Raw genomic sequence first — 15,062 nt, 5'->3', positions numbered from 1 at the left:
TCGTTACGCCCTGAAGTAGAACAGGAAGCCAGGCTTTGGGGCCAGTGCTCCCCAGGCATGTAGCAGAAATTTGATCAGAACAGGCAGGGGGGTGCATTCTGGACTGGGTGGAGGAGTCCCAGAGAGGTGGCCAGTCAACATGGCCTGGGGTTCAGAGCCCCAGGAGCCAGTAGCACTCAGGGAGCGGGCAGGAAGTGCCCACCTGAGGGAGACGCTGAGCCTCCGCTTCTACAAGATGAGCTCGACATTGCACACACCTCATGAAGCTTCTGGGGCCTGAGTGTGACAAGGATTCCATGGACAAGGGCAGCAGGGCCTGGTGGGCACTCGGCACATGGCAGCTATTTTAGTATGCACAAGACCAGGCCACTCCGCCTTTCCCACAGCTGCCCAGCAGCCATCTGTCTCACTGGGTCCTAAGTCACCAGGCCCTGAAACAGCCCACTGCCCCACTGCTCAAGGAGCCATGCCTGCTCCCTGTCTGCCACAGTTGGAGCCAAGAGCCAGTCTCCAGTGGCTGGGCCTGGCAGCCTTTCTGGTGAGGGGTGCAGGAGAGGGTAGGCTGGTCCCACACTGGGGCCCTCCCCTTCTCTCCATTGCACAGAACAAAGTGAGCAGGACAGGGAAGCCTGGAGACAAGGCAGAGCAGCACCCACCAGGGCAGGGGATAGCAGAGGCCGCCTTCATCTGGGCATATGAACCCTGTCTGGTCCCTGGGCAGCACCAATGAGGTATCACAAGGAGGGGAGGCTGGGGGAAGGCCCCATCACCTCCATGTTCACTGTGTGCTCCACTGTTTCCTGAGCACCTATCCTCCCCTTCACCACTTCTACTCACTCTAAACCCATCCCACACCCTTCTGCACCTCGCCTGGTCTCCCTTCTTTCCAGCCTATGGTCCCTGTGCCAGCAAACCGTCTAGCCCTGCTGGTCTGGAAGGTCCCTCCCTTCTCCAACCTCTAAGCCACAGACTGCATTATTCCTCACAGTCACAGGGTCCTTTCTGCTGGGTCAGCCACAGATCCAGGCTGTTCTTTGTTCGCACTGCACTGATGAGTTGGAAGAACCCGAACAAGCACAGACAGAGCTGGCATGGAGCTCCAGGCTGTGACGGAGCAGGAGTGCAGACGTGGGCGTAAATGTCCTCATATCCCTGGACGACACATGTTGGGCTCTGCCTCCCTTAGGGTCCTGGACCCTTTCCCCCAACAGAACCTGCTAGCCAGGCCACCGAGAGTGGGCCCTGAGCCCCCGGCACATCTCCAGACGCCAAATGAAGACCTGCTGATGCCAGGAACCATGGTAGGCCCCCAGGACCAATCCCTCTATGTGGTTTCAGAGCCATTTCCCGGAGTTTCTCCCTCTGGCTTCCCAGCAGCCCTGTGAGGTATCCACCCACCACATTCCAGAAACGAGAGTAATTCCAGGGCAGCACAGAGAGGCAGGCGGCCATTCTGCGTGGGCCTGTGGCTGACACTCTCACAGGCTGCCCTGGCTAGGGGCAGGCCTGCTTCTCCACACATGGAGCAGACCAGGCCCATGTGCAGGCACCACATCCTCACAGACAGGCTCCCAAAAGATCATGTGCCTTTTCCTCAACTTCCCACAAGCATTTCCTGAGCAGGTGCACAATGCTGCACCGGGCTGGACCCCAGGATGTCAGAACCCTCAGATAATTTCAATCCAACCCAACTTCTCTACATGTCCAAATCCTCCCTGGCCCCCTCCACCAGGAGCTTCTCCTGGTCACCACAGACCTTGGGTTAGGACCAGCTGCATAACTTGCAAGGCCTATGCAAATAAAAACAAAGATGCAGAAGCCCCTTTTCAAAACCGTTAACAATTTTAAGACAGTGACTACAGAGCAACAAACCAAGCATGGGGCCTGTATTAGCCAGCTGTGTGTCAGAATGCTAAGACAAGCCACTGGCAAAGAAAGGAGGCTTACTCTGGCTCATTGTTTTGGAGGTTCACAGACCAACATCAGCTGGGCCCCAATGGTTTGGCTTCTGGTGAGACCAGAGGCAGCAACCATGAAGCACATGCCAAGGGTGAACCACATGGCAAGCCAGCAGTCAGAGCAGCTCTCTGGGGATCTAACCTCCAAGAACATGCCCCCAGGGACCCAAGGACCTTCCACTAGGTCTACCTCTTAGACAGCATCACTGGATCAAGCCACTACCCTCCCAATACACCCATGACCCTGGGACTTAACGGTCCGCACAGGTTCAGAGCCAGATCCTACTCAGTCCTTGGCAGGGCCCTTTCCACATCAACCTCATGCAGTTCACCTGTCTCAAGGCCACATGCCAGCCCCATCTCCACTATCAACTCAGGACACCAATAATCAGCCCTGAAATGTTACATGATTTGTACTACATCTTAACAGTTCTACTCTAACTTGAACACTAACAAGAGGTGCTCTTAGCAGCCAAGGACTATGTCTGATGTTTCTGTGAAATCCCTCTCAGGACCCACAGTGGCATTCACATGGCACAATCATGCTCCTTACCCATGAGAGGTGTAGTGCAAGACTCCAGGTTGTCTTGTCACACATGGCACCAAACCCCAGACAGACTGTGCTTGCTCCTATACATGCCAGTTATGATAAAAATGTATGAATTCAGCAGGATAAGAGATTAACAGCTAAACATAAAATACAGCAATTATTATCGTGTTATGAAAGCTAAATGAATGTGGTCTCTTAAAATTCCTTATTGTACTGTAGACCCTAGCAACCTCAACATAACAATATTTCTTCTTTCCTTACTAAGAGCTTACAGTCTACAAAAGAGGCAAAGTCACTGCCTAAAGTTGCTGTTTCTCTCATTGCTAGAGGGACACAATGCAGGCTGTGGGTGCAACCTCCCCATAGGAGTCCCTGACCGAGCGCTCCATCAGGCCTGGAAGGTCTCCCAGCAAATTGCAAGTTGTTATCATGCTGATACCACCTGGTTCTGACATGGTGCCGTGAGTCTCGCCAGCAAAGGCAGAGTGTGTCGGGGACGGAAAAGTAGAGAATGCATGGCGGGGTTCAGAGGGTGGCCCAGGTGACATCAACCTCAGCCCAGGTGAGCCCCCAAAGAAAGCAGCTCTCTCCCTGTCCCTGGTCACCACCGCCCACTCATCCTGCAGAGAACCCCAGGAACTTCACAGCAAGGCAGCCCCTCAGTCTTTCCTGAGGCCCCTGATAGTGGTCAGCTTCCCTCCCTGACTGAGGCACCTGAGAGCAATGTCTCAGGATGGAGCAAGGGTCCTTTTGGCACATAGCTTCAAGGCTCCCAGTCCAATGTCGTGCAGCCCCGTTAGTCACACCTGTGGTGAGAGCACACGTGTGAATGACGATCACATGGCGGGCCAGGAAGTAGGGGGTGGACAGCACCTGGCTTTCAGGCAAGAAAGCTTTCTGAGGACCTCCAGGGACCCAAAGGCTTCCTGCTGGGCCCACCTCCCAGAGACATCGTTAGAGCAAGCCTCCACCAGTTTTAACTTTTTAAAAGATTTATTTATTTGAAAGGCAGAGGGACAGAGAGAGATCTTCTATCTGCTGGTTCACCCTCCAAATGGCCACAATGAGCATGACTAGACCAGGCCAAAGCCAGGAGCATGGAACTCCATCTGGGTCGCCCTCATGGCTGCAGCGGCCCAAGCACTCAGGCCACTTTCTGCTGCCTTCCCATGTGCCTGAGCAGGGAACGGTATTGACAGTGGAGCAGCCTGGATCCAAACTGGCACTCACCTAGGATGCCGCTGATGCAGGCAGTGGCTTAAGCCAACGCACAATGCCAGACCCAGACCTCCACCTTTAATCCACCAACCATGAACATAGATCCACTTACCACTGTTAACATCAGGCTGTGAGGTTTACAAGTTTGCATGGCATTGGGAAGTCAAATCCAGTGCAAAACCACAATACCCTCTCATACAAGAAGACCCAGTGCTACTTCTAGGACTGATGAGTTGTTTTTCTCCTCTCCTCCCATTTCTTTTCTATTTATTTTTTAATATATACTTGTCTGAAAAGTGGTTACAGAGAGAAAAACAGAAAGAGAGATCTTCCACCGAGTGGTTCATTCTCAGGAGGCTGAAAAGGCCAGCACTAGACCAGGACAAAGCCAAGAACTTCATCAGGGTCTCCCACGAGGGTGGCAAGGGCCCAAACACTGGGGCCATCTGCTTTTGCTTTTCCAAGGCCATTAGCAGAGAGCTAGATCAAAAGTGGAGCAGCCAAGACAAGAACTGGTGCCCACATGGTATGCCAGCATTTCAGGTGGCGGCTTTACCCACAATGCCAGTCCCACCTCCCATTTATGAAAAGCTGAATGGATATTCTTAGATGTCATCAGAAGAGCAATAAAACTTAGTTTATTTTCTCATTTTCAAGGAACCATCTCCCAGCTGCTTCTACAGGCAACTACCCAGAGCCTTACCACCAGAGGGCAGCAAAGATCCTCTGTACTCGGGCCAAGTTCCCAAGGCTGTGTGGGGACAGTCATTGTGACAGTGCCACTATTGCTGTCATGAGCCAGACTTGTGTGCCTTATCTCACTGAATCCTGGGAACAACCGCGATAGGGACCTTTACTACAGTCCCATTACAGCTGAGGACCTGAGGCTTAGTGAGGTGAACCCACGACCCATACTCACAGTTAGCAGGTGGCAGAGACAGTCTCTGAGCAGGTGACTGACTCTCTGCAGTAGGCACCACCTTATACCTCCTATCCACTCCAGCCACCAGCAGTTCCTCCCTTGCTTAAACCCTCTGGTTCATGGCGCCTAACCCTGGGCAGACCTCTTTTTTTTTTTTTAATTCATTTACTAATTTTAAAGGCAGAGTTACGGAGAGACAGAGATCTCTGAATTGATTTTTTTTAAACCAACATCTTGATGATTTCAACTTGTTTCTAACTAAAACACTGAGATGAATTCAATGACACCATAATCATGGTGCTTATTCCATTGATTTGCTGCCGGTGGAAGTGGAAGCTCCCAGCTGCTTCTACCCAGGCAGAACCCATGTCCATCAAATGCGAGCCTGGGGTAATGGCAAAAGCCCTAGAAGGCCACCTGGTCACCATGGTCTCCTGCCTTGTCACACCCTGTTACACAGTCCTGGCTACTCTGTTTTTGATCCAGCTTCCTGAAAGGTCTCACTCTGTCTCTGCCTTTCAAATAAAATGAAAATGAGTAAAAATTCAAAATCCACAATGCTTAAGTTTGCTGCCCTCTGCATTCACAGCCATTACCATTAGCAGCCAGAGGAAATTTCCAGTCCTACTTGCACACCATCACAGCAGTGTCAAGGGAAACTTCCACAGGAAAAGGCTTTCAGACTCAGTTGGAAGGAATAGGCATTTAGTGCAGTGGTTAGCAAGTTGCTTGGGGTGCCAGTGTCCCATATTGGAGCATCTGGTTTGAGTCTCATCTCTGCTTCTGCTTCTAGCTTCCTGCTAGTATCCTGGGAGGCAGCAGGTGATGGCACAAACAATGGAGTCCCCACCACCCAGATGAGAGACCTAGATTGAGTTCCTGGCTGCTGGCTTTGGCCTGGCCCAGGCCTATTTCAGGCATTTGGAGAGTGAACCAGAGAATAGAAGATCTTTCTTTGTCTTTCTGCATTCCAGAGAAACAAAAATAAGCATTTTTTAAAAAGACAAAACTAGACACTGGTCAAACAAGCATGGCTAAGGAAGCTGGCCTGTGTGTTAACTGGATGATTAATCTCCACTTCATAAAAGGAAGTGTGCCCAGCTCGCTTGAGTGCCAGCTGCTCCACTTCCAATCCAGCTCCCGACTGATGTGCCTGGGAGGGCAGCAGCAGATGGCTTCAGTATTGGGGCTCCTGCTTCTCACATGAGAGACCTGGATGGAGTTCAGGTTCCTGGCTTCAGCCTGGCCCTACCATGGCTGTTGCAGCCATTTGGGGAGTGAAACAGAGGATGGAAGATCTCTTTCTCTCTCTCTCTCTCTTTCTCTCTCTCTCTCCCTTCAAATGGATAAAATAAATCTTTTTAAAAAATGAATTCAACACTGGATGTACAGTACTCGGCCCTATCCCATCAGGACACTACTCCAGGATAACCACAGGCATATCCTGTGAGATTTGAGGAGACATCCAGAGCACACTCACAGCTATTCCCAGAGCTAACAGGAGAGTAAGTGGGGGGCTCTCCCATTGGTCCAGTTCAGGCAGCCCCAACATGGCAATCACTTCTAAACTAGAAAGGACGGTTTTCCCCTGAAGTAACAACCCAGAAAGACAAATCAAAGTGTCCACTTCAGTAAAACCAAACAAAATTACAAACCAAGAGAACTGTGGGAAAAGGCTCACCCTTCCACTCCCCCGCAGCTCCTCAGCACCAATGCTGTCAATCAGGTATACTTCAAAGGGCAGTGAAGCACAACAAAAGCAAGAGCAAGACCCACAGCTTCCTCACCAAACTCCACTATTGCCCCCTTGTACAGATGAAGAACCTGAAGCTTAGGAAAACGAAGAAACCTGTCCAAGGTCGCACAGTGGCTAAGAGGTTTCAAGAGCACAGAAATCCTGTGTGGATACTCCTGGATGGGGGACCACATACCACGGCTTGCCTGGGACAGCCCTGGTTCACACACATTGTCCCCAGAGAGCCCTAGCACAGCTGATACAATCTATGATGACCCTACTCACAAGGGGTGGGGACATGAGGTGTAGAAGGAATAATAAAGCAGCCACTCCCCCTGGATGACCTGTTCCTCACTGATGTGGGGCCCTCTGCAAGTAAAGGTAACTCCAAGCTCGTGGAGCATCCCAATAAAATCTTCTAGGGTAATCCCCCAGTTGCCCCAGAGTCATCCTGGGCCACCTCCCCTGCTGGACAAGACTGGATCCGACACCACGGGACTGTCCCCAGGAGGCACCTGGACCTTGAAGACCCATCTGTTGAAGGAAAATCCAAATCAAAACACTTCCCCAGGGCCAGCGCTGTGGTGTAGCAGGTAAAGCTGCCACTTGTAGTGCCGGCATCCCATATGAGCACCAGTTCAATCCCAGCTGCCCCATTTCTGATCCAGCTCGTTGCTATGGCCTGGGAAAGCAGAAGATGGCCCAAGTCCTTGGGCTCCTGCACCTGCGTGGTTGACCCGGAAGAGGCTCCTGGCTCCTGATTGGCACAGCTCCGGCCATTGCAGTCATCTGGGGAGTGATCCAGCAGATGGAAGACCCTCCCCCCCCCCCCCGACTCTCCTCTCTCTGTGTAACTCTGACCTTCAAATAAATAAATAAATCTTTAAAAAAAAAAAAAAAAAAAAAAAAAAAAAACACTTCCCTTCCACGTGCCTGTGTACCCACTTCCCCAGACACTAAAGGATCAGGTTCTGCTTTCAGGAGAACAAAAGTCAGCCAAGGGGGCTGGTGCTGTGGTGCAGTGGGTTAATGCCCTGGCCTGAAGTGCCAGCATCCCATATGGGTGCCGGTTCTAGTCCCGGCTGCTCCTCTTCCTATCCAGCTTTCTGCTGTGGCCTGGGAAAGCATTGGAAGATGGCCCTGGTCCTTGGGCCTCTGCACCCATGTGGGAGACCTGGAAGAGGCTCCTGGCTCCTGGCTTTGGATCAGCACAGCTCTGGCCATTGCGGCCATCTGGGGAGTGAACCAGCAGATGGAAGACCTCTCTCTGTGTCTCTACCTCTCTCTGTAACTCTGCCTTTCAAATAAATAAAATAAATCTTTAAAAAAAAAAAAAGTTGCCGGCACTGCGGCTCACTAGGCTAATCCTCTGCCTGCGGCGCCGGCACACCGGGTTCTAGTCCCGGTCGGGGCACCGGATTCTGTCCCGGTTGCTCCTCTTCCAGGCCAGCTCTCTGCTGTGGCCAGGGAGTACAGTGGAGGATGGCCCAAGTCCTTGGGCCCTGCACCCCATGGGAGACCAGAAGCACCTGGCTCCTGCCATCGGATCAGCGCAGTGCGCCGGCCGCAGCACGCCGGCCGCGGCAGCCATTGGAGGGTGAACCAACGGCAAAAGGAAGACCTTTCTCTCTGTCCCTCTCTCTCACTGTCCACTCTGTCAAAAAAAAAAAAAAAAAGTCAGCCAAACAGCTACCCTGCAAAAGGCCTCTGACTTCCTAGTCCTGCTTGCAGGAGGCTGGGAGGCTGAAGCAAAGCTGGGAGCTCCTCCCCCACATCACCTGGCCTGACTGCTTGGGTGGGTCAGAAGTGCCGTCCTGCAGTAAGGCTGCTGACTTGCTCCTGTCTCAGAACCTAGAAGGAGCTGGGCTCGGAGACCCAAGATGCAGGCCAGTGGGGCCTTGTTGTGGCGCCTGAGCCCCGCAGGTTCACAGGCTGTACTGTCCTCTGTGCGGTCAGCCTTGGACCAGCTCCCTGCTGCTGAGGCTAAGGACAAGTGTACCTGGTGCTCTGGGACCTTGAATGCTCCCTCCCCAAATGTGAAGGAATTTGCTGAACAACGATGGTGTCCATTCCAACAGCCTCTCATCTGGTGGATACACAGAAGGGACCCAGACCCCCAGCTCAGGGCCCACCCCCAGGGGTCTGCAGCGCTTCCTGGCCCCTCTCCTTAGAAGCCCAGTGACCATGGGCTCGTCACTTAATTTCTCCAAGTCTCACATTTATGGTATCGAGAGATGCTGCAACACAGGAAGTAATAAGTCAACCAAAGATAGCTATTTATTATTAACATTATTGCTATCATACACTTTTACAATGGCCAAGAGAAACTAGAGTTGTATGGCCTACGTTGACCTACCTGGGCCAGCAGTTCATTTATTAGGCACCAAAAGGCCAAGCCTGAGACACACATCTATCAAGAGAAGAAGCTGAAACCTTCCTGGACCTTGGGAAAACTTCTGTGCTCCGGCTTCACCACCATCAGTCAGATAAGGACACTATGACTTAATCTCAAGGAATTTTTTGTGACCCTAATAAGATAATTCAAGTAGAACATGTAATATTTGGGGCAGGCATTGGCTTAATGGTTAATATGCCACTTGGAACACCTGCATACCATATCCAAGTTCCTGGTTCCAGGCCTGGTTCCACTTGTAATTCCAGCTTCCTGTTAATGCAGACTCAGAGGCAGAATGGGACAGCTCCATACTAGGATCCTCGACACCCATGTGGGATGCAGATCCTAGCCTCTGGCTCACACCTGGCCCAGTTTGGGCTTTTGTGGGCATTTGGGGATTGAACCAATATAAATCCATCTCCCTAACGTTAAATAAATAAAAATAAATAAGTAAATAAAAGAATGCATAAAGCACTTGATAAGCGGACAAGGAATGACACGTAAAAGTAACAGTGACTTCATGCTACAAGGACTAAGAAACCTTCAACTTGGTGTGTATTAGGGGTGGGGAGACCTTAGACTCCAGCCCCAGCTTGCAGTGGTAGAAACATCTCTCTGACATGGCTGATTTTTTTCACTACCTTTGAACTCTGAGTTCCCTTGAAAAACAGGTGAGTGCTATGGTTCCTTTCCCTAGAATATTTTGCCGACAATTTTGGTGGCTCCTCGGACTCCCCCGACTGAAGTCACCCTGCAGTTCTGTGCACGGTTCCAGCTCAAGGCAACCACGCCTAAGAGCTGCCAAAGCCACTCCAGCCACAGGAGCCTCACCACACACAGCGCCGCTCACTCCATGTCCAGCGACGTGCACGTGCTCAAAACGGTGAAATGCTTCCTCGAGCTGCACCCTAACGGCCGCCGTCAGAAGCGCAGCCCTGAGTTGCACATGTCGTGCCAAGCCCTTTCAGGTGCCAGGCCTTGCTGTGTCCAGAAAGTGTCACTGCTGACCTTCTCCAGGCTCGCCCTGCCCATCCTCTCAGTTACCGCAGGCCACGGCTGCCAAGTCCTCTGCCACCCAGGGCAACCTCCCCAAACCACCTTCCGTGGGGCAGACGCTCACTTCCTAACCCCACCTAAGTCTGTGCTGTGTTTTCAGCGCCCTCATCACATCTGTTAAGCAGAGCTGATCCCAGGGCCCTTGTTACAGAAGAGCAGAGTTCCAGCCACCCTCCCTCACTCACTCACACACACACACACCAATCTTGCATTTGAGCAACCGACCCTTTGAACCCAAGCCCACCACATGACAGAGGTCTGTCCCAGCCACACTTGGTTTCATCGATCTCTTCCCCTCACCCAAATCTTTAGACGGTGTCTGGAATTCACATCCTACCACCCACTGTATTCATTCTGAGCTTTGAGACATCTGCAAATCCTACAAGGGAGAAGGAAACCCCTGAGATTCGGGCACATCCCTGTGCCCATCTCAAGGTAGCCCACCTGTGTTCTCACTCAAGCTCCATGGCAAGCCGATGACACAGGCACTGACACACCTACTACCACAACAGACGTTCCATTACTGGCATAAGAACCCCCCAGGAACCAAACAGCCACAGCCGGACTTCAACCAAGGCCTGTCTGAGCCTATTTTGCCACACCTTGGCACTGAGTGGCATTTTCCTAGACACATCTGTCTCTCATGTAGGCTATGGGATCCCTGGCAGTGGGGAATGTCACCGAGACGCTGACCCGGAAGGACGGACGGTCCTGCTTCACTCCCACACCAGACCCACCCCAGAGCCCACACGTGGATCTCCCCACAGCTGGCCTCCTCAGCACAGGGGCTTTTGGGGCATGACGGAGAAGGTTCCCGAAGCCTCTGGCCTGAGACCTTCCAGATGCCGGTGAAAGGACTCGCAATTCCCCGATTCTTGAGTAAACTCAAAGAATTGTTACTCAGAATCCTGCTAAAAAGCTTAGCACAACGCAACGACAGGCACAATCACCATGAGCTGTTGAACCCGTTCTGTCCACACCCCACTTCCCCACGCACAGCCCTCTAGGGGCAGGCAACCTGCCCGCGGCTGCAAGGCGGTCATTCTGAAACCCCTCAGGCAGCGGCACGTGTCTCTGCGGGATCACGGGGAAACCAAGGGAATCAAGTCCCCGTCCGAGAGCTCGCAGGAAGGCGAAAGACCGCAAGCGCCATCTCGCGGTGACTTCGCAGCGTGCAGGCCGCGCGCAGCCCGAGGCCGGCGTCGCGGGGACGCGAGGCCGAGCCCGAGCCCTTTCCCGCACCGGGGTTCCGCACCAGTTCAGCCCTGCGCTAAGACAAATGGCGCGCCTCAGGCGGCAGCGGACAGCAGCTCCGCAGCCGGGGAGGTGTGGGTCACAACGGGACCCACCTTAGGGGCCCCGCACTCCGCACTCCCGCCCAGCAGGACCTGAACGAAGGTGCATCCTGAGGCGTTCCAACGCGAGGCAAGCAAGGCCACGGTGGAGGTGACACCGGCCGCCCTGCACCAACCCCAAAGGGTCACAGGACACGAGGCAGCCACCACCTACTCCAAGGCCGCGCCCTTTCCCCGGGTCCTCACCATCCGGGACACACGCGACTTCCCAGCATTCCCAGGGAGCGGGTCCTGCTGCCCACGTGACGGGCCCCAGGTGAACGGGCTCCGCCCAACGCGCAGCGCCATGACTACCACGGCAGTCCCAAAGCCAGCGTCGCCGGAAACCTCTGTGCTGGGAAGGAGAACGAAGTACAGAGGCGCTCCAGAACCTTCTGGCAGCCGCTTCACACCCACCACGCTGTTAGAACTGAGCCGATAACCCAGCCTTGGGAATGGGCCTGAGCGATAACCCCGGTTGGCCAATCAAAGCACAAGATCCTCGCTCCGGCACTATGATTGGCTCAGGTTGGACATGTGACCCAGAAAATCCAATCCGGGACTTCTCAAGATTAACTCAGAAAAATCGAGAATTCGGGCCCACCTCTGGGTCACCAGGTATTGCTTGTGACTGAGGACGCCAGAAGTCTTCTCTGAAGTCCTTAGAAGGCCATCCAGAAGCCGAAGGAATCAGAGAACAAGAGTGCCAGGCCCGAGACCAGGGGTCACCCGTTGTAGCAAGCTTTGCTCCCCTTATACCAGCTCTTCCCAGGTCGCAGGTGCCAACTCTGTGATTTTGTGTAAGTTAGTCAGTTCGCTAACACTTCCGCTCAATAAAGGAAAAAAAGGAGTAAGGGCCGGCTGCAAAAAATCATGCCGACATTAACCCTTTAATGAGCAGACTCTAAAAACAATATAAACTATTTCTCTGAATTCAAAAATGACGTGATTACACCACCACGGATTCCAACCTAATAGATTAGAATAAAAAGCTAACACCTGGTGCAGTTGTTAAGCCACAGCTTGGGACACCCACATTCCATACTGCAGAGCCTGGGTCAAGTCCTACCTCTGCTTTGGATCCAGCTTCTTGCTACTGTGCACCATGGGAGGCCACAGATGATGGCTCAAGTACTTGGCTCCCTGCCACCCACATGGAAGAACTGGATTGAGTTCCTGGCCCTGGCTTTGGCCTGGCCCAGCCCTGGCTGTACCCATCATTAGGGTAGTGAACCAGTGGATGGAAGATCTCTCCCTCTCTCTCTCTCAGATAATTAAAAATAAAGATTTATTTATTTGTTTGAAAGATGGAGTTGCAGAGGCAGAGGCACAGAGAGAGAGAGAAGTCTTCCATCCACTGGTTCACTCCCTAAATGACCACAATGCCCGAGCTGTGCTGATTGGAAGACAGGGGCCTGGAGCTTCTTCCAGGTCTCCCACACGGGTGAAGGGGCTCAAGGTCATGGGCCATCTTCTACTGCTTTCCCAGGCCATAGCAGAGAGCTGGATCAGAAGTGGAGCAGCCGGGACTCGAACAGGTGCCTATATGGGATGCTGGCACTGCAGATGGCAGTTTTACCTATTATGCCAGAGTGCTGGCCCCAAAAAATAAATTTAAAAAAATTAAAACCAGCATGGAAGAAAAATTTCAAAAGTAAATGTTTCGTGCTGGCCACAGCGGCCACTGGGGGGTGAACCAATGGAATAGGAAGACCTTTCTTTGTCTCTCTCTCTCTCACTGTCCACTCTGCCTGTCAAAAAAAAAAAAAAAAAAGTAAATGTTTGATGAGCGTAACCAGTTCTGGCTTTTATTGTCCAACACCTTTTGCAGCTTATACAACAATAGGGAAGGATCTTCAAGAACAGTTCAATAAACCTTTAAGGGGCAGTCAAGCCCTTCCCATGAAAACTACAGAAATGGCTATTCAAACTTTTATTCAACACCAATAGTAGTTTATTGAGTTTTTATTATAGCCTTTATTATTATTTATAATAATAATCCTTGGACTATTTTACTCACCTTTTAACAGGTGAGTAATCTAAGGCTTAGAGGGATTTGTAACTTTTTGTAAGAGTTGGACTGAGGATTTGAACCCAGGGTCCAAGTCCACAGTGCACAGCCGTCCATCTAGTACATGAGCCAGGCCGGAGCCAGGGGTCCCCCAGGTTGCATCAGAGGCAGCACAAGGTGTTCATGGGAGCGGCTGCTCCTGCCCTAGATGTTTGTTTCCAGCTCCCATTCAGGCGGGAGTGAAGGAAGGCGCCTTCATAGGCACCACGCAAGGACGTACCCTGTGCTGGCTCCTTGGTTTCTGTCATCCGCTTTTACCTCTGCGAGGACCCCTTTCTACTTCCAAGGAAGACTGAGAGGTTCGCTCACGGTGAGGGCCATGGTGCCTCATCTACCTGTGTAACAAGCACGCAGATGGACCAAGTGTGGAGATCTGAACACTGAGGGCAGCATTCGGAGCTTTGAGAGCCGGGAGAAAGGAACTCTGCGCTCAGAATCAGGGTGGGTAGAAGGGGAGCACGAGAGTTTGCTGTAAACGGCTTCGCCCTCTTTCACTAGGCGGATGACCTCACCTCGCCTGGGAATGGGCCTTCACTCCAGCTATTATCCCATTTTACAGATGAGGACAACCAGCAAGTGGCACCAGCAGGCTACAAATCAAATAAAGACCCATTTTCTCCACCCTCCTGGAGGGCTGAGTCTGTGTTTCTGAGCACAGGGGACAGGGGTGCCCGGGTGGGATAACCCAGGCTGCCCTCGGGGCCTGAGGTTCCGAAACAGCGGCGGCACAGCTGGCGGCAGACAGCAGCCCAGCGCCCCACGAATGGTCCCCCTTTGTGGCGTTCGGCTAAGGACTCAGAAGAAACCAATCTTTGTGTCTTTTCATGGTTAAAATTCTACATGGAACTGAAACCTCAAAGCCGCCACCAAGCCAGGCTTTGTTGAGTTTCTAGGCAGTGGCGGCGCTGCATCTCAGCACTTAGCGCTCGCAGAGAAAGGGGCTCGGTTATTCAAAGGGGAGCTCAACAAGAGCCTTTTTCTCCCAAGTCCTGGCGATTTCAGACTCACTTTTAATCCCCGGAACAAACGCTGGATCCCTTTTCCCCTGCACATCGCCGCGTTGTTCCTGCGCGCTCAGAAACCCTTGGTGGAAGACTTCCGTGAGCAGCTGAGCGCCTCCCGTCTTCCATTCACTTCGAGTAGAGTCTGCCTGGGTTTCAGCACTGATTCAAAACCCCGATTTTGGGGGAAAAAAGCTCAACATGCTCAGATACCCCCTTAAAAGCCAGGTGCCTTAAAGATGGAGGAACTGGACGCAGTGCAGTATCAGAAGCCAGCCCCAGCGGCGCTCCTCAGAACAGGGGTGCACACAGGCTGCTGGAGAAGCTGGTGCGGGGAGGCTCTCTGCAAGGACAGTGGCCATCCCGAGAGACACCAGAGGCGCCGCTGGGGTTCTCAGCTTCCCTCTCCTGTGGAGGAGGGGACTGTCTCCAGCTCAAGGAAGAATCAGCCACTTCCACAGGCAGAGCTCTCTTGCCCTCTCTCGTCCATCATCGTCCAGACCATGTTTCTAGAGCAGCTGAGGCTCACGATATGCTTCTCGGCAAATCCTCCAGCTTTCCAGACAGGACAACCTCCACCTCCGGGCAGATGAGGGCTCCGAAGCCCGGGGGCTGCGAAGACCCACAGAGCCAACAGGCAGCTCAGCCAGCAGTCCAGGCCAGGCTGCCGGCCGCCAGCCCTGCATCCTTCACACCCTGCCCCTCTCCCGGCCTTGGGCTCAGCCCACAGGAAGAACCACGAAGCGTGGATTAGGTGAGGTTGAGGTGGGAAGTGCTCCTCCTCTTCCAGGGGTTCTCATTCGGTGCCACCACCCCTACAGG

General features: G+C 52.8%; 1 long non-coding RNA gene across 1 annotated transcript in view; it reads right to left on the bottom strand.

Annotated features, from left to right (window-relative positions):
* The window catches only part of LOC127490504 (uncharacterized), a 133,370-nt gene extending 121,702 nt beyond the window's left edge, over positions 1-11,668 (bottom strand). The window contains exon 1 of the long non-coding RNA XR_011389737.1: positions 11,376-11,668. This is a non-coding gene — a long non-coding RNA (uncharacterized lncRNA). The remainder of the gene's footprint in view (positions 1-11,375) is intronic.
* Positions 11,669-15,062: the final 3,394 nt, after the last annotated feature.

The sequence above is a fragment of the Oryctolagus cuniculus genome, chromosome 6 (genome assembly GCF_964237555.1).
Source record: "Oryctolagus cuniculus chromosome 6, mOryCun1.1, whole genome shotgun sequence".
In the NCBI taxonomy this organism is placed as follows: Eukaryota; Metazoa; Chordata; class Mammalia; order Lagomorpha; family Leporidae; genus Oryctolagus; species Oryctolagus cuniculus.
This window is presented reverse-complemented; position numbering and strand designations above follow the sequence as displayed.